This window comes from Aulostomus chinensis, chromosome 4, assembly GCF_037954235.1.
Source record: "Aulostomus chinensis isolate RoL2024-O1b breed Wild chromosome 4, RoL_Achi_v1.0, whole genome shotgun sequence".
NCBI lineage: Eukaryota > Metazoa > Chordata > Actinopteri > Syngnathiformes > Aulostomidae > Aulostomus > Aulostomus chinensis.
Window position 1 is genome coordinate 27217556 of NC_141323.1, and position 20669 is coordinate 27238224.

Genomic DNA, 20669 nt, shown 5'->3' on the forward strand with positions numbered 1-20669 from the left:
ACCTCAGAGGATTAGAAAAAGTCAGACTTTCTCAGTGATATTCTCTTCTCAGGCTTTCAAATCTTTTACATTTCCATTTTCCACGAGTGAGTAGAAAGTTGTTACTCTCTTTGAATCCAGGATTTAAATCTAGGGTTCATTTCATGAGGCTTGAACCCAGGATTAAAAGCACATCATTAAATGACTTGGAGTGATATTCTCCTGTAAACATTCCAAATTATTCATTGAGATTTGGACATTACAGAAACATTTTTCCAGGTTTTGGTGGGCCAGTACAGCAGGAACTGGGGCTCATTCATGTCGTGGTTTAAATTTGAGCCTGGGTTTCTTCCCCTGCAAGCAAGATAAATCTGGAAAGCATTTTGTTCAATTCAGAAACGGTTTTGAAGGCAATTTCTCCAGTTGGTCCTGGAACTAGAAAGAGATCTTGTGGTAGGACATTTATTTTTACTCTATCAATCCTGTGACTCAGACTCAGAAAGGAAATGGAGTTCCATCTTCTTCTATCATCTTCAAGGAGTTCTGGCCCCAATCCAGGTGGAGGTTTTCCTCCATGTGTTCTGGAGGTGAGTGATTAAAGGTCAGAACCTGTGTTTTAGAATGGAGAATTAATATCCAGCAGAGCTTCCCAGTGTTTCAAAGAGTTTTATTAATGCAGGTCCTGTGTTAGGGGGCTCACTTCAATATGTTAAAACATCATCAGCGTCCAGCGCCACCTTGTGTTCTTCTCCATTTATGTGGACACCTTTAATATTTGTGGTCTCTATCAACCACTGGACGAGGGGCTCGATATAAAGAGCTGGAAGCAGCAGGAACTGGGGGGGCATGTCTCAGAGTCTGTCTTTTATTTTTTGTCCTGGTCCTGGTCTGGGGGGACCAGGGCCACACAAGATAGAGAGAGAGCTCCCTCGCCTTTCACTCTCAAGAAAACCAGCCAACTTCACGGTCAAAAGACAAAGTAGCAGTTTATTTAGCTTCAGAGGTGAGCAGTGCCAACACAACAAACCAAACTAACCAAGATCCCTACCTGTCCTGCAAGAAAAACCAAACTCCTCATCCAAAAACAGGAGAAAAAGGACAGGAAAATAACAAAGCTTCTCCCTCCTACTGCTGCCACTGAAAACCAAAAGTACGATCAACAATTATTTACTAATGATTGACTTCTCCAGAGGTTTCACAAATGGCTCACAGGACACTAGGCTGCTCCATGAGTTACAGAAATGTCACTGAGCTAGAAAACATTTGACACATGGTTGGCAAGCAGGGAGGCGGGGTCATGTCTCATGGTCTCTCTTATTTTGATATCCCATTTGTGTCCTGTTCTTCCTGTTTTAGTTTGATGTCGAACCTCCCCTCTCATTTTCAGGTTACTTCACTTGCCCTTGTCTTCTGTTTGCCTGAGTCTCTCGGTGCATCCGAATAGACGTCAGGACTCTGACAGGGAACGACCTCAGCAGAGACTCCTCTATTTAGAGGAAAGGAGAGCTGAGAGAACACTTTTTTGACATCATTCAACATCCTCAGGGACGATCGTTTACAAAGTTCTATTTAATATAGGACACATAAAATCACACCACATGAAGCAGGCTAATGAACAATAAATCAAATATAAAAATGCTTTATTTAAAGATATAAAATATCTTGTGAATATCTGGAGCTTAATTCCAGCAGCAGACCTCCTCAGGTGATGGAATTTATATTTGACATGTTTACCATTAAATGAGACACATTTGCAGTCCATTGAAATCTACTTGTGTTCATGGTGAGTTGATTTCAAAACATGAGCTGACAGAATCTACGTTTAGGGAGGAACCACCATATCCAGGGGTCTGGACCTTTTTGTAGTCAGTCATCAAAGTAGCAGACTAAGCTAGCAGACATTAGCATTGAGAAGAAACTGATACCTGGAGCCTACTTTTGGGTCTGGTCAAGTGATAACAAAACAATATGACATCATTGTCAGACTGACGCCTGCTCAACAATGACCAAACACCGCCCTGTTGCATTGTGGGAAATTTCTGCTTGGTTTGTGTCCATCAGCACACACAAGAAATTTGTCTCATGCTGCCGTGACCCGGATTCGAACCAGGGTTGCTGCGCCCACAACATAGAGTACTAACCACTATAGGATCACGGCCTCCTCAACAGCAGATTGAGCTTCCATATCTTTGTCTCAGGTGAGATCAAAGAAAGCATTCTAAGATCAAACACAAAACTCTGAGATCAAAGGTTGAAGTTCCTCAAGGTTCAATTTTAGCTCAGACCCTCTTCAAGGTGGAACCAGCAGAGGAGCTCAGTAGAGACAACTGGACAGCAGCAGGACAGAACAGAGGCTCTCCACAATGGCAGGAGACAGGAAACAGGTTTGGACCATCTGGGCTTCTGTCCACTTTGATGGTTTTTAAAACATTGAAGGAATTTGTAAAAATCAACATTGCGTTTAAATCATGATTTCTAGTTGAGTGTGTTTGCTCATCTGTTCCAGAAGCTTCTTCTAGAGTTGACCCTGGATGAGTGGAGGGACCTTTTTGATCATCAGGACTGGTTTTTGATGCCCTGATGGTGCATCGGGGTCATCATGGTCCTCCACCATCTGCAGGGGTTCCAGGACTGTTGTGGTGTTTGTGGGAACTGCAGGGAGAAGCTGAGACCTGGAGAGGAAGTCCTGGACACCAGTAGACCTCTCAACACTTGCAGCATTTTTTTCAGCTCCACCAAACCCAACATTCACTGCCTCCTCATCATCTGGGCATCAAAAGCAGCTCAGACCTGCTGCAGCTCAGCAGACCTCAGCCATTTTTAGGATGTCTCAATGATTCTCCTTCACAGGATTTTCATTCAGAAACAATACAATTGTCAAATACCACAACAGTTTTCATCTTGCTGGTAAACAACACACACACACACACACACACACAAATAGTTTGTGTTTGTGAGAAGATTAAAAAAATCGACTGTGCTTCGATGAAGATGAAATGTTGAATATCAATCCTCTACTCATGCTCATGGGCGTGTAGTTGTTGTGGCCGAGTGGTTAAGGCGATGGACTAGAAATCCATTGGGGTCTCCCCGCGCAGGTTCGAGTCCTGCCAACAACGTTAAACTGCTGTTCCAGAGGAGACAACATCTGCTCCTACTGTAGGTCCATGTGTCAAAGGTTTTCTTTCAAGGGCTGTAGCAGCTGATGATGAGAGAGAGGATTGGTAGCATGTTGTCTTGTCTCAACCATTCTGGTGTTGACCAAAATCTTTGTTGATACTCCAGTGGTGGTGAAGGTGATGGAAATGTTCCAAGTGGGACGGTTCCATGTTCAACCAGTTTCATCTGGAACTAAGGTGGAGCTTAGGGTTAAGTAGGAATTGGTTTGGTTTAGTCCCTTGGTTTGGAATCCATCTTAGTCAGGACATTTTGAGAAAATTCTATCATGTCGTTGTAGTTATTTTGATTTACAACACTGGAAAAAAAAATCACCTCCCCTCCAAAAACCCTCCTCTTCAACTTTGTACCCAAGTTGTCTCCTCATCAGGCACCACAGGATCCAGTAGGTTCAGTTAAAACAAGTCATTAGAGATTTAAAAAATGTCCATCAAAAACAAAATAAGGCTTCAAATAGGTTTCCAATTTTATTTCATGTTGACACATTTTGTCCATTTAACATCAGGACTGCTCCCGGATCGTCTCCATGACCTCATCCCAGCACCAGAGTACCGCCCAAGTTCATCAAGGACAGCAAACATGAGCAGGTCTAGGTTCACCTCCATCTTTGGAGGTTGTTGAATTTCCTCCTGAGGACCGTCAGGCTGTTTCCTTACTTTGCTGTGACACAACAGCAGACAGCAACAAGGACTGCTGCAGTGCACTTGGTAATTGGATGCACTGAAGTCATCCATTCATGTCAGTGATGTCACTTGGCAGGGCTGTCATTGCCGTCACTTTCTAGAAAAGAATCCAGACTCCACATGTGGCTCCCATGATAACTGATGGACCTTTGGTTGGAGGCTGGACGATGATGTTTGGTCTGGGGTGGTTAAGATTGTGGGGGTCGTTTCAGTTCTCGTGCTGAAGGCTTTCACCATGACAGTCAGACTCTCATCTGTCCTTCATGTTCCCTCAAATGTGCAGTGTGGACCTCACACTCTGAAATTTAGCTTGAAAACTCTTCATGAAAAGCAGGAGACTCACAGTCTCTGTGGCTCAATCGGTCAGTGCGCTCGGCTGTTAACCGAGAGGCTGGTGGTTCGGGCCCACCCAGGGACGATGAACAGGTTCTACTGGTGCTTAGGACTCTGTTGATCAGCTGCTGAGTTGCTACTTGATGTCAACATTGGTCTGTTTCATCCTGAGTAGTTTGATCATAGCAGAGTTGTTGCATCAATGATCTGAATGTGGACAGACAGATTGACCCTCCACAGCAGACGCATGTGACAGACCTCTTGATGAGACACTTTGTGGTAAAGCCAGATTCTGCCAGTCCCACTGACATATTTCAATCACACATGTTCAGAGATTTTTTTTTTCATTTATTATTTTCTGATCACCTTGTGGATTTTTCATCATTCTCCTCATTACCATACTTTAGGTTGCAGTATGTAAACCTTAGTTAGTCTTGGGTTTCATAAATCACACAGCATACAAATAATAGCAGGTTGAAATATATTTATTTAAAAGAATTTAACATGGTTACACACACACACACACACACACACACACACACACACACAGCCTGTCTTTGGTATAAAATGGTCTGTCACGTTCTCTCACATTGCACAACAACAAAACAAACAAAGACGGCCATGTCCAGTGTGGTCCTGGATATGACGACTGGACTGCAGGGTCCCAGTATCACTGTGACAATTCTTTTACCAGCTATGACCTTGGACAAGAACTTCTCAGGAGGAAACTTATCATGGTGGCACAGTGAAGAAAACTGGACCTGAGCTGCTTGCTGAAATCTTGCAGGTGAAGGACAGAGCTCCACCTCTTTGACAGACACCACCACTGTTGGCTCATGTTGTCAGTTTTTGACACACACGAATCTGAACACACACACATACACATGCATGTTCTTGCACACAGAGACTTTTCCTCTGTTTTTGTTTTTTACTGGTTTTGGAACCAGTAGTTGGTTTCTGTTGGTTTGATTTGCTTGACTGGTTGTTGTTTGTTTGACCTTGCAAATCCATATTTTGGGTTCTGGCTTGTTCTGCTTTTCATTTTGTGTTTGTATCATGTGAAAGTGGCATGATTAAGACAAAAGACACTGTTAGAACAGAAAGATCCAGAAAACCCACCAACAAGAGGTGTGTCTGGTACAGATGTGGAATTATTGGCTCACACAATGTTGAGGCATCTGGGAAGAAGACAAACAAAAAAGGCTTGTGTGATTCAGACATTCATCAAAAATGGTCCTGTAGAACTGTTCAATGTGTCATGACTTCAGAAGCTCAAATCCTCTCTAAGTTCTAGTGAGAGTGGAAGAGATTATAAAATGAGAGAAGCAGGGCCCTCCCTCAGAGCTGAAACAGCTCAGTTGGGAGAGCGTTAGACTGAAGATCTAAAGGTCCCTGGTCCGATCCCAGGTTTCAGCAGAGGAACAGCATTGACTTTACTTTCCAGTGGAGGAACTGCAGACATGAAGGAAACTACCATCTTGTCCTGTGCATTCTTATGACATTCAAGACATTTTTGGAGCCTCTTGTTGGATTTTGCCACAGAGAATCAGAGCCAATCAAAAGCATGGTGGACTTTAACATGGAGGATTGAACAAGTCAAGAAAGCAGCAGTTTGACCTTCACAGGTATTTCTTTTCCTGTCTAAGTGCTGCAGAAAGAACCTGAGTATCTCAGACGGTAGAGCGTCAGACTTTTAATCTGAGGGTCCAGGGTTCAAGTCCCTGTTCAGGTGCTGTGGATGTTCCAGTGTTTGACACCATGGTACTGGATTAAGTTTAGTGTTGAACAAACTGTCATCATCAAAAGTAAAAGTTTTCTTGTCTTGCCACTGTGAGACTGTCACTAGAAAAGTGACCAAAAATAATTTCATGTGGCATGCAATTAACAAAAGACCACAAATAACACTGGTCAAGTTAATTTTATTTATTTTGCACCAAATCACAACAAAACTTATCTCATGACACTTTACAGGTAGAGCAGGTCCAGTACCAAACTCCTTCAATGAATCTACACCCAACAATTCTCCATCAGCAAGCACATCCTGCAACAGCGGCGACAAAAACCTTCCTTTTAACAGGCAGGAACATCGAGCAGATCCAGGCTCAATGGGGACGGCCTTCTGCTTTGACCGGTTGGGGGGAAAGAGAGCAGGAGAGCGGGGCTAATTCTTGCTTTTGGAGCTTCCTTCAACAACTACCAAGCCTCCTGGGTACTGTAGGAAACATGGTCAGGTTCTTCTTACTTTTCAGTAACGTCCTGCTCACATTGGTCTGTCTTCATTTTGACTCCTCCCACTGCCACAATGACCAGCCTTTATACACTTGGTGACTGGGGCCCTGGTTGCTGCAGGCCTCAACACCAGCCTGTGGTTGTGAGCAGGGCAGAACAGAACTGACAGTATCTCACATGCAGGACCTGGGTCAGATCCTGGTGCCAGCTGGGGCACCGCTTTAACCTGGACCCCCTAGAAGATCTTCTCCAGGAAGTCGCCTTTTTGGTTCCATCAAGGCCTGTGAGGATGGTGAAGAGTGATCCACCACCAGGCAGCACAGTCAGCTGCAGCCATTTTGTTCCACTAGACTCAAATATGATAGTGAAAGACTGGTGAGTTCTTGCTAACTAACACTTCCTGTTTTTATTGCTATTCTTCCATGAATGTGCTCTTGTTGGCTTGTCCCCAACCACAGTTTCAAAGCCATGATGACATCTTTCATGAACAATCAGACTTATTTTTTCTCTATTTGGACAAATAAGGTTTCAACTGACACGGCTGGCCAACGTCCTGGAGTTAATTCAGCCTGTAGAACCAGGTGCTGGTTCCTTCTTTTACCAGGCAGGAACAGGCAGCAGATCCAAGATCAGTAGGTGCAGATGTCTGCTTTGACTGGTAGGAGGAAAGAGAGCAGGAGAGCTGGTCAGAGACAAAGACAGATAATGAAGAAGGACTGCTGTATTCTGCTAGCACATGCTAGTCACAGTCAGAGATAATGAGTCTCAGCAGGTACAGATTCATCATTTATTTCAGAAGATAATTGGACGTTCACTGGAAGACTATGAATGTTTGTGGGTCAGAGGTGAAAAGAGTACAAGTGCACCTGTTGTGTGTGATGGGGCACCAACATGCAAGAAGTTGTCAAACATTTCCAGCAAAACAGCATGAAACTTCAAGTAAAGAATTAAAATTATTGAATTCAGTGTTTAACTACCAGGCCTCTGGAATAAAACACCAGGAACAACTGACTACCTCACCATTGACTTCACACTGATAACCAGGAGGTAACGTGGTTGTCAGAGCAGCGATGCTCAGGTCTGTGGACTCAGAGGAGGATTCTTCTTCTGGTCCTGGGTTTGAAGACATCAGCAGCCTTGTTTGAGTCAACTGGGATGTTCCTCTCAATAGACAGCAGCATTAAATCAGAGAGCCTGTCTGCTCCATGTCTCCTCCTGGATCAGCTTCAGTTTGGAGAGTCACCGTTACACTGAAGCAGAGGTCACTGGCAGTGTTACATAAATTGGGAGGATGTGCCCATGTTGTTGGCTTGAAGGTAGCTCAGCATTACTGCACATTGTTGTTTTGGAGAGTTCAAGATGAAGAGAACTCTTCCAGTTCAGGACATTTTCTTCCCACGAGTGAATATAGCAGCCAACACCTCCCCCACAGAGAGGCTGTGAGAGACCTGCCACACCTCTCCAGTAACCTGGGATATGATGGCAGTGGTGGGATTTGAACTCACACCTCCTCAGACACTGGAGCCTTAATCCAGCCCCTTAAACCGCTCGGCCACACTACCTCAATTTGCTAGTTAGTGAGTTGGTCTGTGAAAGGCATGTTGAAGAGGAAGTAACATAATGATATAAAACTTACTCTGAAGGGGGACCCCTTTCCTCCCGCGGTCACAGGAAGTGACGACAGCGCCGCTAGAAGCACCCAGGAAAGAAATGGTAAAAGGACTCAATTTGTACAGCTCCTTTCTGCCTCAGCAGGCCATGCTAGCAAACCCCCTTTTGTTTGGTTTGGTTGTTGTTCAGTGACTGTGGATGAATACACAGGAGATGTTGAGCATGAATTTGTGTTCCCTGTTCACTTGAATATATGCAGGAGTATGAGGTGGAAATAATACTGTTTATTTTTTATTTTTTTATTTTTTTTTTAACCTGTCCTGTTCAGTAGCTGAGGCAAGCAGCATCAGTGTTCCTGGTGCCTTGTTGTACTGAAGCAGTTTTATTCTGCATAGGAGGAATCTGATAAACTCCTCCTATCGCCATTTATGTTTAATTTTATTAGGAATGGTATTGGTTCATTGATAAAGCTACCGGACTGAGGCTCAGGAGTGGACAGGAAGAGAGAACAGGGACAGGACAGCGAAGACAAGGGGGAGGGGGGAGACAAAAACAACAACAGCAATAGCAGAAAACAACAATAAAAAACACAAAACAAACAAACAAACAAAAACTAACAAAAAACAAACAAAAACCAAATAAACAAACAAAGAAAAAGTAACAACAACAAAAGAAAAAGAAAGAAAAAACATTGGTTGCAGAATTTCCGGTGCAGGCTTACCATTTGGTTTAATATAATTTTAAGATAAATTTCTGAGTGTGTGTTTATGGGTCAGTTGTGCGCTCCATGCATGTATGTGTGTATACACGTGTGTATACGCGTGTGTATATGCGTGTGTATGTGCATGTGTGTGTGCTACGGTTTGTCTTGGATGCTGTGTGTAGCTGGCTGTAGCTGATGTGAGGGGCCAGGACATTCGCACCCCCAGTCCAGGATAGCAGGTAGGTCAGGACCAGGTCACCAGAGCACCCAGAAACCCCCAGAACATGGGGAGCCCCCGGCCACCCCTTCCCCAGGAAACAGCCACAGGCCCAACCCATGCCAGGACCCATAGGAAAGCATAGGAGCAGCAACCCCCACTCAGAAGCAACCCACAGAGAGACGGGGCAGAGATGACCCTGTTCCCGCCGGGCACCCCCCCCACACACACACACAGCATGAGCAGAGCCCAGGGGCACAGGGCCCCTCTGGCCCGAGACCCGACCAGAGCCCCCCAAGAGGTCCGCCAGCGGCGAGGCCGACACCCACCCACACCCCACACCCAGGCGGGGCAGCCACAGCCCACCACAACGACCAGGCCCACCGCCTCCGAACAGAGGACCACCCCCCCCAAAGAGCCCCGGCCAGGCCCCCAGGCCTGCAATGGTGCAGTTAGCAAAGGAGGCAGCACTGGACCCACTCCCTGCCCCAGCTGCCCCCCCATCCCAACATGGTGCAGGGTGCGTGTTGTGCATGGGAATGTAGATGTGATGATGTGGATGACTAGAATGTAGTTAAAATTGGCGGAGGCACCCAGGGCATGGGAGCCCCGCCGGTTGCAGACGGCAGAGTTTCCCAGTACATCCTCATGCACTCCCCCAAGCCCTAAATGTCTACGATGTGATTAAAATTGGGGGGTCCAGCCCCTCAAGGCCTAGTGATACATAAGATGTGATGTGATGGGACAGAGAGGCAATGAGAGGAGCTGAGGAATGGGCCAGACCTGCAGGGGGCCAACTTCCAGACTGGCCCCGCTGACCACCCCGTCACCACTGCAACCAGCTGAAAGGGAGTCCAGCCTCCCTGGTCCAGGGGTCAGATTGGAGCACCAAGGGGCACTGTCCGGAGATCCGGGCAGAGGGCCCACCACCGTGCAGTGCAAGGGCAGGGAGGGCCCAGGCCCCCAGTGCACAGCAGAACCCCCAGCCAGCAGCCCGTGGTCAGTGCCCCCAGTTCGATCAGCATCAAGGAGGTCAGCCTCCATCCCTCAGACGTCCCCCAGCATCCTCCCTTTGTCCGGAGTGGCGGCAGTCGAGGACACCGCGCCAGGGCCCAGCCCGCCCGAGGATTGGCCGAGGTTAGCAAACCCCTCCCAAATGTGGGTGTGACCCCCCCCCCCCCCCCGGGGGAGCGGCAGGGCCCCAGGCCAGCAAGTCCCAGGCGCCAAGCAATCCACCTCTACCTCACTCTCCAGCCCCTTACCTCCCTCCCTCCCGACCCCCCTCCCCCTCCCCCCCTCCCCCCCTCCCAGTCAAACCCCACCTAACCTTCCTTCCCCACCCTCCTCCCATCGTCTGGGGGCAAATATGCCCCAGCCGCCAGGGCAGGCCCCAGCACGCCCCGCCAGTGCCCGGTGACCTGGCGACCACAGCCCCCCCACCGCAGGACCCCACCACAGGACCCCACCGGGGGACCGGCGCGAATCCCCGGCACCAGAGCCCAGGGCCCCCCCCCCCCTGCAGGGTCCCAATGTCACTGGTGACAATTCTTTTACCAGCTATGACCTTGGACAAGGACTTCTCAGGAGGAAACTTTTCATGGTGGCACAGTGAAGAAAACTAGACCTGAGCTGCCTGCTGAAATCTTGCAGGTGAAGGACAGAGCTCCACCTCTTTGATAGACACCACCACTGTTGGCTCATGTTGTCCAAAAAAAAGTGTGTCAGGTTTTGACACACACGCATCTAAACACACACACATACACATGCATGTTCTTACACACAGAGACTTTTCCTCTGTTTTTGTTTTTTACTGGTTTTGAACCAGTAGTTGGTTTCTGTTGGTTTGATTTGCTTGACTGGTTGTTGTTTGTTTGACCTTGCAAATCCATATTTTGGGTTCTGGCCTGTTCTGCTTTTCATTTTGTGTTTGTATTAAAATTCTGTTGCTGAAAAAGACACTTTTTTTCCTTTTTGTTGAAGTAAATATATGTGGGTCTAAACTGACCCATAACACCATGGATGTTACAATAGTTAATAATATTAAAATGAATAATAAATAAAACCAATCCATGTCAGAGATGTGTTCTAACACCCCTCAGTAATGATCAGCAAACACAACAACATTTGTATATTTCTATTATTTTCTTGAGGTTCATTTGATCATTTTTTAACTGAAAAAACTTGGGAAAAAACTTGGATGATAGAAAATTGTTTTTAGTTTATTTGACAGCTGATTGAAGATGTGGGTCAAAACTGACCTGTTAACATAAGAGATGGGAACAGAAAGCTAACACAAGAGGAAGGTTGAAGCTATGAAAAAGGAGTTTGATAAAAATCTTGAACTGACAGTAGAAATATCCTTTTGTGTGTTTACCTTTGTTGACAGAAGTCACTTTAGCTTGGCAGTGAAAAGAATCTCAGCTAGCTTGACAAATAAGTGGCACAAACTGGGTTCAAGCTGGACTTTGGACACTGGTATCTGCAACAACTCCCATCAACCTCTACATTGGAATCTACACTGTCATCCAGTCATGTGACTGAAGTCATCCATTCATGTCAGTGATGTCACTTGGCAGGACTGTCATTGCCTTCACATTCTAGAAAAGAATGCAGACTCCACATTTACTCCTATCTATTATTGTGTCCCACCCCAATCCTCTCTAAGTTCTAGTGAGAGTGGAAGAGATTATAAAATGAGAGAAGCAGGGCCCTCACTCAGAGCTGAAACAGCTCAGTTGGGAGAGCGTTAGACTGAAGATCTAAAGCTCCCTGGTCTGATCCCAGGTTTCAGCAGAGGAACAGCATTGACTTTACTTTCCAGTGGAGGAACTGCAGACATGAAGGAGACTAACATCTTGTCCTGTGCATTCTTATGACATTCAAGACATTTTTGGAGCCTCTTGTTGGATTTTGCCACAGAGAATCAGAGCCAATCAAGAGCATGTTGGAGTTTAACATGGAGGATTGAAGAAGTCAAGAAAGCAGCAGTTTGACCTTCACAGGTGTTTCTTTTCCTGTCTAAATGCTGTAGAAAGAGCCTGAGTAGCTCAGATGGTAGAGCATCAGACTTTTAATCTGAGGGTCCAGGGTTCAAGTCCCTGTTCAGGTGCTGTGGATGTTCCAGTGTTTGACAACATGGTACTGGATGAAGTTTAGTGTTGAACAAACTGTCATCATTAAAAGTAGAAGTGTTCTTGTCTTGCCACTGTGAGACTGTTGCTAGAAAAGTGACCAATAAGAATTTCATGTGGCATGAAATTAACAAAAGACCACAAATAACACTGGTCAAGTTAATTTTATTTATATTGTGCCAAATCACAAAAAAAGTTATCTCATGACTCTTTACAGGTAGAGCAGGTCCAGTACCAAACTCCTTCAATGAATCTACACCAACAATTCTCCATCAGCAAGCACATCCTGCAACAGTGGTGACAAAACCTTTTAACAGGCAGGAACATCAAGCATCAAGGTGATACCTTCCAGGGTACCGATCTCATGAGATAAACTTGTAAAGTGTCATGAGATAACTTCTGTTGTGATTTGGCACTTTATAAATAAAATTGACTTGACTTGACTTGGAAGTTAGAATTAAATTTAAAGTAGAAAAATCTTCCCTCTTCAATCCTGTCACTAAGTGTTGTAAACTGTTTCAAACAAATTCTACTGTTCAACAGTTCAAGAGTTTCTAATGAAGCTGAATGTGCTCTCTTATACTTTCCTCAATTGTGTTTCTTTCATGTCCACCTGAGATCAAAGACAGAATTCTAGGTACTGTCAAAGCCCTGATGACATCATCAGGAATTCTGACTTTGATCTGGAAACTCTTGCTTTAACCTGAATTTGATCTGACTAATGTTTTAGTTTAGGTTGCATGATACTGACCACCTCATTTCTCCTGATGGACTGGTGACCTGTCCAGGGTGAACCCTGCCTCTTGCCCAATGTCACCTGGGACCCCCCCCCCCCTCGTGACCCTTAAAGGATAAGAATAGAAAGAGGATGGAGGGATGGACTTAACACTGAAATCAGCTGATCTGATCCCCATTCTAATTCTTCCTTTCCCTCTTTAGGAGTCAATGAGAATAGTAGTGTATATAACAATGTATATACAACCTTGGAGTATCTTTCCAAAGCGTTTAGTATTTAATCTTGTTTCTACTTGTAGTTTTAGTGTCTGGATCTTTTCTTTTTATATCCTGCTGTCTGCTCTTTGCTTTTGGAGCTTCCTTCAACAACTACCAAGCCTCCTGGGTACTGTAGGAAACACGGTCAAGTTCTTCTTACTTTTGCAGTCACGTCCTGCTCACATTGGTCTGTCTTCATTTTGACTCCTCCCACTGCCACAATGACCAGCCTTTATACACTTGGTGACTGGGGCCCTGGTTGCTGCAGGCCTCAACACCAGCCTGTGGTTGTGAGCAGGGCAGAACAGAACTGACAGTATCTCACATGCAGGACCTGGGTCAGATCCTGGTGCCAGCTGGGGCACCGCTTTAACCTGGACGCCCTGGAAGATCTTCTCCAGGAACTCGCCTTTTTCAGTCGAAACAGCATGAAACTTCAAGTAAAGAATTAAAATTATTTAATTAACAATGAGGCCTCTGTCATAAAACAAAAGGAACAACTGACTACATCACCATTTCTACCTCTTTTTAACAGACTCACATTTCAAAACAATCAGGTTTATTTTGCTCCTTTCTTTCAGCAGAGGATGGTTTTGTTCCATCAACCTCTGGGTTCTGGGCCCAGCACGCTTCCTCTGCTCCACTCTGCTCTACCATTCATTGAACAGGCCTTAATTGAGGAGAGCAGGATTGTGACAAGAACAGGAATGTGAGTGTTGAAGGTTTCACAATTTGCTCTGAAGCAGGCCTCAGCAGGTAAAGATTCATCTCTTATTTCAGAGGAGGATTTGAAGAATTCATTGTTGCTGAACTGTTTATGCTTCAATTTCTGGACGTTCACTGGTGCAATGTTTGTGGGTCAGAGGTAAAAAGAGTACAAGTGCACCTGTTGTGTGTGATGGGGCACCAACATGCAAGAAGTTGTGTCTCCTCAGAGACTGGAGTCTTCATCCAGCACCTTAAACCACTCGGCCACACTACCTCACTGTGCTATTCAGGGAGTTGGTCTGCTAAAGGCATGTTGAAGAGGAAGTAACATAATGATATAAAACTTATTCTGAAGGGGGACCCCTTTCCTCCCACGGTCACAGGAAGTGACGACAGCGCTGCTAGAAGCAGCCAGGAAAGAAATGGTAAAAGGACTCAATTTGTACAGCGCCTTTCTACCTCAGCACGCCACGCTAGCAAACCCCCTTTTGTTTGGTTTGGTTGTTGTTTAGTGACTGTGGATGAACACACAGGAGAAGTTGTGCATGAATTGGTGTTCCCTGTTCACTTGAATATATGCAGGAGTATGAGGTGGAAATAATACTGTTTATTTTTGTTCTTATATCAGAACTGTTGACACAACGGTGTCAGATTAAAGCATCTTCACCTTCCAGATGCTGGTCTCCTTCTGGTGTCCTGACTGACACCCATCTTGTGTTCTGGATCCACCTGAACGAAGCAGCTCCAGATCCCTGAACTCCCTTACAGGTAAAGAAAATGGATGGCTGGATGGAAGTCCCCCAACTGTGGCTGTTCTGAAACTCTTCTCCTCAATCACTCCTGAGTTGACACTCTGAGATGGGAAACTCTGAGTATCTGGTTCCAGAACAGCTGATCTGAGTTGCTTCCATCAACTGTGAGTACGTTCACCTTGAGTTGCACACGTGCACAACCACGACAAAATGCCATCGTCAATGGAGCCCCAACACCACGAGTCACCATGACAACCACGAACAAAATAACAAGTTATTTCACACCAATTCATTGAAACAAGACCTTCCTATATTTATGGATCCATCACAAATATGAGCCTTCCCAGTCTGTCAGGTGGTAGAATTCAGTCAGCACCAACAACAGGAGAGTCAGAGTTTAGAAACCAAAGACAGACATTAAAGTCTCTCTGATAAAACAAAAATATAGTGTAATATACTGGAAAAGAATATTGCAATATATTAAATATGATATTTCCATGGAGGGGCAGTTTTACATTTTTATTCTTGGATGCATTTATATTTTAGAATCAGAAAGGCAGTTACAATGACATCATCAAGAAAAAACCTGGTGCTGACAAAGGTGAGGTGAACAATTTTCACAATCAATCCCAAATTTAGGCCTGAAGTTAGAAAATAATATTAGCTAGCTAGCTAACGTTAGCTAGTTAACGTTAGCAAGCTGGCAATATTTAGCACCATCAAATAGTTCAAACAAGGTCAACAGCTGTTAGAATGATGGTCACATGATTTAACCTTCCACCTGTGTGACCTGTTTGGAGGTTTTAAATGCATCAAAGAAGCACATCAATTTGTTTATTGCTTTTTGACTTTGTCAGGAACCTCCAGTTCAACAAAATAAAGCAAAAACATTTTTGTCACTAAATTATAAAAGAGTAAGTATCGGTTTTGACCCAGTGATCAAAATAAGACCACAAAGCAACAATTAGAGCCAAACCTGAAGTCAGAAGTGCACTGTCAGCAACCCACTGACAGCAGCTCCTCTCCCAGTCATGGGAGCTTCAGGGGATCCTCATTTGGCCTCGTTTTCCCATCGACCTGCACAACAACAAAACAAACAAAGACGGCCATGTCCAGTGTGGTCCTGGATATGACGACTGGACTGCAGGGTCCCAGTATCACTGTGACAATTCTTTTACCAGCTATGACCTTGGACAAGAACTTCTCAGGAGGAAACTTATCATGGTGGCACAGTGAAGAAAACTAGACCTGAGCTGCCTGCTGAAATCTTGCAGGTGAAGGACAGAGCTCCACCTCTTTGACAGACACCACCACTGTTGGCTCATGTTGTCAAAAAATGAAGTGTGTCAGTTTTTGACACACACACATCTAAACACACACACATCCACATGCATGTTCTTTCACACAGAGACTTTTCCTCTGTTTTTGTTTTTTACTGGTTTTGAACCAGTAGTTGGTTTCTGTTGGTTTGATTTGCTTGACTGGTTGTTGTTTGTTTGACCTTGCAAATCCATATTTTGGGTTCTGGCTTGTTCTGCTTTTCATTTTGTGTTTGTATTAAAGTTCATTTGCTGAAAAAGAGACTTTTTTCCTTTTTCTTGAAGTAAATATATGAGGGTCGAAACTGACCCATAACACCATGGATGTTACAATAGTTAATAATATTAAAATGAATAATAAATAAAACCAATCCATGTCAGAGATGTGTTCTAACACCCCTCAGTAATGGTCAGGAAACACAACAACCTTTTGTTTATTTCTATGATTTTCTTGAGGTTCATTTGATCATTTTTTTAACTGAAATCGAGGGTTTACTGACTAAAAAAAGGTCTCTCTATGTTGGCCCTGCGATGGACTGGCGACCTGTCCAGGGTGAACCACGCCTCTCGCCCGTTGACGCTGGGATAGGCTCCAGCCCCCCCGCTACCCTTAATGTGTAGGAATAAGTGGAAGATGACAGTGGATGGACTATACTATACTAATAAGTACTGACAACGAACATTAAAACAAAATCGCTGTTCACTATAAGCTGACGAGTAAAAACGTGATGAAAAGGATGACGGCGGCCGGCCGGACTCTCAGGGTTACAACCATCCTGAATGCCTTGATTTCTTTTCTTTTGAACCAATAAATCATCTCAAAACAAATTTGAACTCTCAGTCCGACTTTTTGATTGGCGGGCCCCGACCCCACACCCGCCCCGCCCTCCGCGGTGTTTCAGTGCACGTTGCAGAGACGCTGTGTAGACGAGCAGCAGACCTTCACCTGTGGCGGCAGCGTGGAAAGTTGGAAGAAAAAGACGAGCGGATTTATGGACGCATTTGTTATCATCCTGCTGAAAAGAAGACGGAGTGTGTTGTTCCTGACAAGGATGGGGAGCGTTGTGGATCTTAGATTAGTGGAAAAAACACGACCAGTTTGAAAAGACACATGAAGGCCCGCCATCCCGCAGCTGGAGCGTTACTCTTGTGGCTTGTCAGTCAAATACAGAAAATAAACAAGAACTTGCACTTTTTCTAACAGGCTTCTGACGTTTCATTATTATGATCATGATCCTTATTGACAAGAGCAATGTGCTTCAATCTCAGTTTAAATGACAGTTTCATGTTTGCTTTGTATGGAGGTTTATAGAACATCACATATCCCTTTGCAACATCTCAGGAAAATGAAACATTGCTTCAGACTAAAATGAGACTAAAACTTAAGACAAAAGACTAAATTTAAACTAAAACTTTTCTAAACTAAAAGGCTAAGATGGGAATTTAACTGAATCCAGTCTTCGATGACTGACGATAACTAAAACGAAAGGAAAAATTCTTGTCAAAAAGAATCTCTGCTAGCTTGACAAATAAGTGGCACAAACTGGGTTCAAGCTGGACTTTGGACACTGGTATCTGCAACAACTCCCATCAACTCCTAATCTAGCATCTCTGCTGTGGTCAAACTATTTTACAGAACATTTGACAGACCTCTGGAGCAGTGAGGACAGACATGAGTTGATCCACATGATCCACTGAAGCGCCATTTTCCCCTGCCACTGAGGTCACCAACATGAGCTGGAGTTGGGACTCTTGAACTGAACCTGGTATCACAGCGACACCTACTGCTGCAAAATGGAACAGCAACATTGAACCCAAGTACAGGATTAGAGGGAGACTGATGGTCGCTGTTTGGGTTTTTGAAAAACAAGGAGGGCGTTGGTTCAAGCTGGATTCTCAGAGACTATTTCCCCAACCTCTACATTGGCATCTACATTATCATCCAGTCATGTGACTGAAGTCATCCAGTCATGTGACTGAAGTCATCCAGTCATGTGACTGAAGTCATCCATTCATGTCAGTGATGTCACTTGGCAGGACTGTCATTGCCGTCACATTCTAGAAAAGAATCCAGACTCCACATGTGGCTCCCATGATAACTGATGGACCTCTGGTTGGAGGCTGGACGATGATGTTTGGACTTGAAGGAAAACTCCTTGTCCAAATTCCATTGTGTTCAAATTTAAAGTCCCACAACAAGAAGTAGCTGAATCTGACAGGTGAAGGTTTGGAACTCCAAGATGGTTGATGTTTTCTTGACTTGATGCCCTGACTGTCAGGGTAGATGACAGCTTCTTTCTGCTGCTGCATCTGATTGGCTATGATGTGAGGTTTTACCTCCCAAGGTTGTCTGGTTCCAGGGGAAATTTGTAAATTTCAGTCCCCAATCTTGGCTGTTCTGAAACTCTTCTCCTGAATCACTCCTGAGCTGCAGCAAGAAAAAATACCAGTGCCCAACCAGATCAACTTAATGGCTGCTAACAGCCTCAGACACTTGATTTCCATCAATCTGGAGCCAAGAAGGCCCTCACCTGTGGTTCTCCTCCAGGAGGGTCCAGGTTCTGCCATAGTGGCTCCTTGTGCCACTGCCAGAGAGCCTCAGCTGCACACTGCAACATTTCAACAGGAGATTTACATTCCTTCAAATGTCCTGACATCTTATTCCAATGGTTCTGTTCTATCTTTATATTTTAAAATCAATCACACAATGAAAGCTGCCACAGCTGGTTTAAGAGAGAGAACACACTAAGAGATTTGAAACCAGTAAAATATGCTTTTCTGTGTGCAAACTAGTGAGGGGCATGGAAGGATATTTTACCACCAATACAGAACCCAAACTTTAGTCATGTGATGAGATGGTGACTCTGATTATGAAATTAATGGACAAAATGTGAATTGAAAGAAAATGCATTTCTTCAGTAGACTTTGATCCAACATTTGTAGTTGGATTTTGGTGGCTGCTCCATGTTGGAGGAAACCAGGCCGATGTTGGAATGTCACAGGGAAACTCGTTTGCCTCCTCTGCTGCCAGTTCAACCCACTTTGGCAGACGACCACTCACTCCCATCAGTGGAGAGCAGCTTCAACTTGGTTTGGAAGTTTCCATTGTGGATGCATAGGAATGTGGAGAAAACATCCTTTGTTAAAAGTGGGATTTGAACCCACGCCGCCAGGAGAGACTGCGACCTGAACACAGCGCCTTAGACCGCTCGGCCATCCTGACAGAAACTTAAAGTTGCAGACTTCAATATCAAATGAATTAATTCATTGACAAAGTAGAATTTTTCCACAGGAGCTACTGGCTCCTGAGTTGTTGCATTTATTGTGAACATTAAACACACAGTCTGTGTTCATGGCAGTAAGAAATGAATTTCATTTTTCTAAAGGACAAGAAATGAACCAGAACATTAGAACCTCATAATATCTCTCTATCAGTTTGTTCCATGGGACACATTCCAGACAGGAAGGTCCCCCTGAGACTTGAACTCTGATCACTGATTCAGAGTCCAGAGTGCTCACCATTTCACCATGGAACCAAACACAAGGAAGAGTTTCCTCAAAATACAACTTGACATCACCTGCAATCCAAACTGTTGATATTTGGAGGTTCATCTTGCTTTTGTTCCAGACTACATTGCCAAAAGGAACATGAACCACAAGGAAATCATGGAACTCCAGATTAATTCAGGACCTTCTAACTACGTCGTATGACCTGTGAGCAAAGACTGGCCACGCCTTCCTTAATTTATCAGTTAATTACTGCTTCAACAAACATGCCACATAATTAAGTTACCTGAATTTCTCTCATTGAAAAACCCACCAGCCTGATTTCTTGACATGACATGAAAAATTCTCCAAAACTACACAGTTGGGGTCGATAGATACAAGGTTAACCAGGAGGAATCCTGCTCCTGAACCATGGATGGAACAAAATCCACTGGAAAACTCAGCAATTCCTGAGTGCCACATCCATCCAGGAGCTTGGGTCTCCACTTGACTGTGATGATCCATGAGATCCAAGGAGGACAGAGGAAAGAAGGATCCTGTTGGAGATCTCCTACCTTCTTCCTACAAGTCAGAGGTTCATAACCTCACTTGTTGGTGGTGCCCTCAACCTGCTGAGAGCATCACTTAGTTAACTACAGAGAAACATAGCAGCTCTTCTGAAGGCTGCAGGAAACCTGCTGGAACTGAGACTTGGACTCAGGTCACTGGATTCAAAGTCCAGGGTGCTAACAGGTCCACCATGGCATCTGGGCTTTACTTACCGTGTAAACAGGACCACAGTGGTCGTCTGGTTTTAATTTTCACAAACAAATATGGTTTAAAACTTGAAGACAGTGACACAGGGCTCTTATTTGAAGGGCCATGGGACGTGAAATATCCCAAACCTCTGAGATCAGAGCGCTCACTTTGATCTCAGGGTCCTGACTTTGGGGGTTCTTCCTTTGGTCTTCAAATACTTGTGGTTTTTATTGGCATAACTTTCAACTTGCATGCAAAAAGAGAATCACAGTCAACTTAAACCCAGCAGACAGTGTTTATTTCTAATGAATCAGACAATCGCACAAATGAGAATTAAAGGAAAAACAAAAAAAAAGGTTTAAAAAAATCATTCACCACTCTGAAGCTTTTGAAAGTTCATTTGAAGGTTTAAAGGTGGTGGTGAGGAGGACACCCTGATCCTCCCTGTCGTCACTGCCAGGATTCTTTCTTCTGGTGCTGTGGTTCTTCTGATGAAGGGCGGCATGATGTTTGCTGTCTCAGGCTCCACCAAATGTCCTCTTCAGGACGCCACAATGTGTCCTCTTCAGTGCTCCATCTTCCCTGCATC

General features: G+C 44.6%; 2 non-coding genes across 2 annotated transcripts; both read left to right on the forward strand.

Annotated features, from left to right (window-relative positions):
• Window positions 1-3016: 3016 nt before the first annotated feature.
• Window positions 3017-3098, forward strand: trnas-aga (transfer RNA serine (anticodon AGA)). The gene has a single exon. It is a non-coding gene; the product is annotated as a tRNA-Ser (tRNA).
• Window positions 3099-11968: 8870 nt separating this feature from the next.
• trnak-uuu (transfer RNA lysine (anticodon UUU)) lies at window positions 11969-12041 on the forward strand. The gene has a single exon. It is a non-coding gene; the product is annotated as a tRNA-Lys (tRNA).
• The last annotated feature ends 8628 nt before the right edge of the window (window positions 12042-20669 follow it).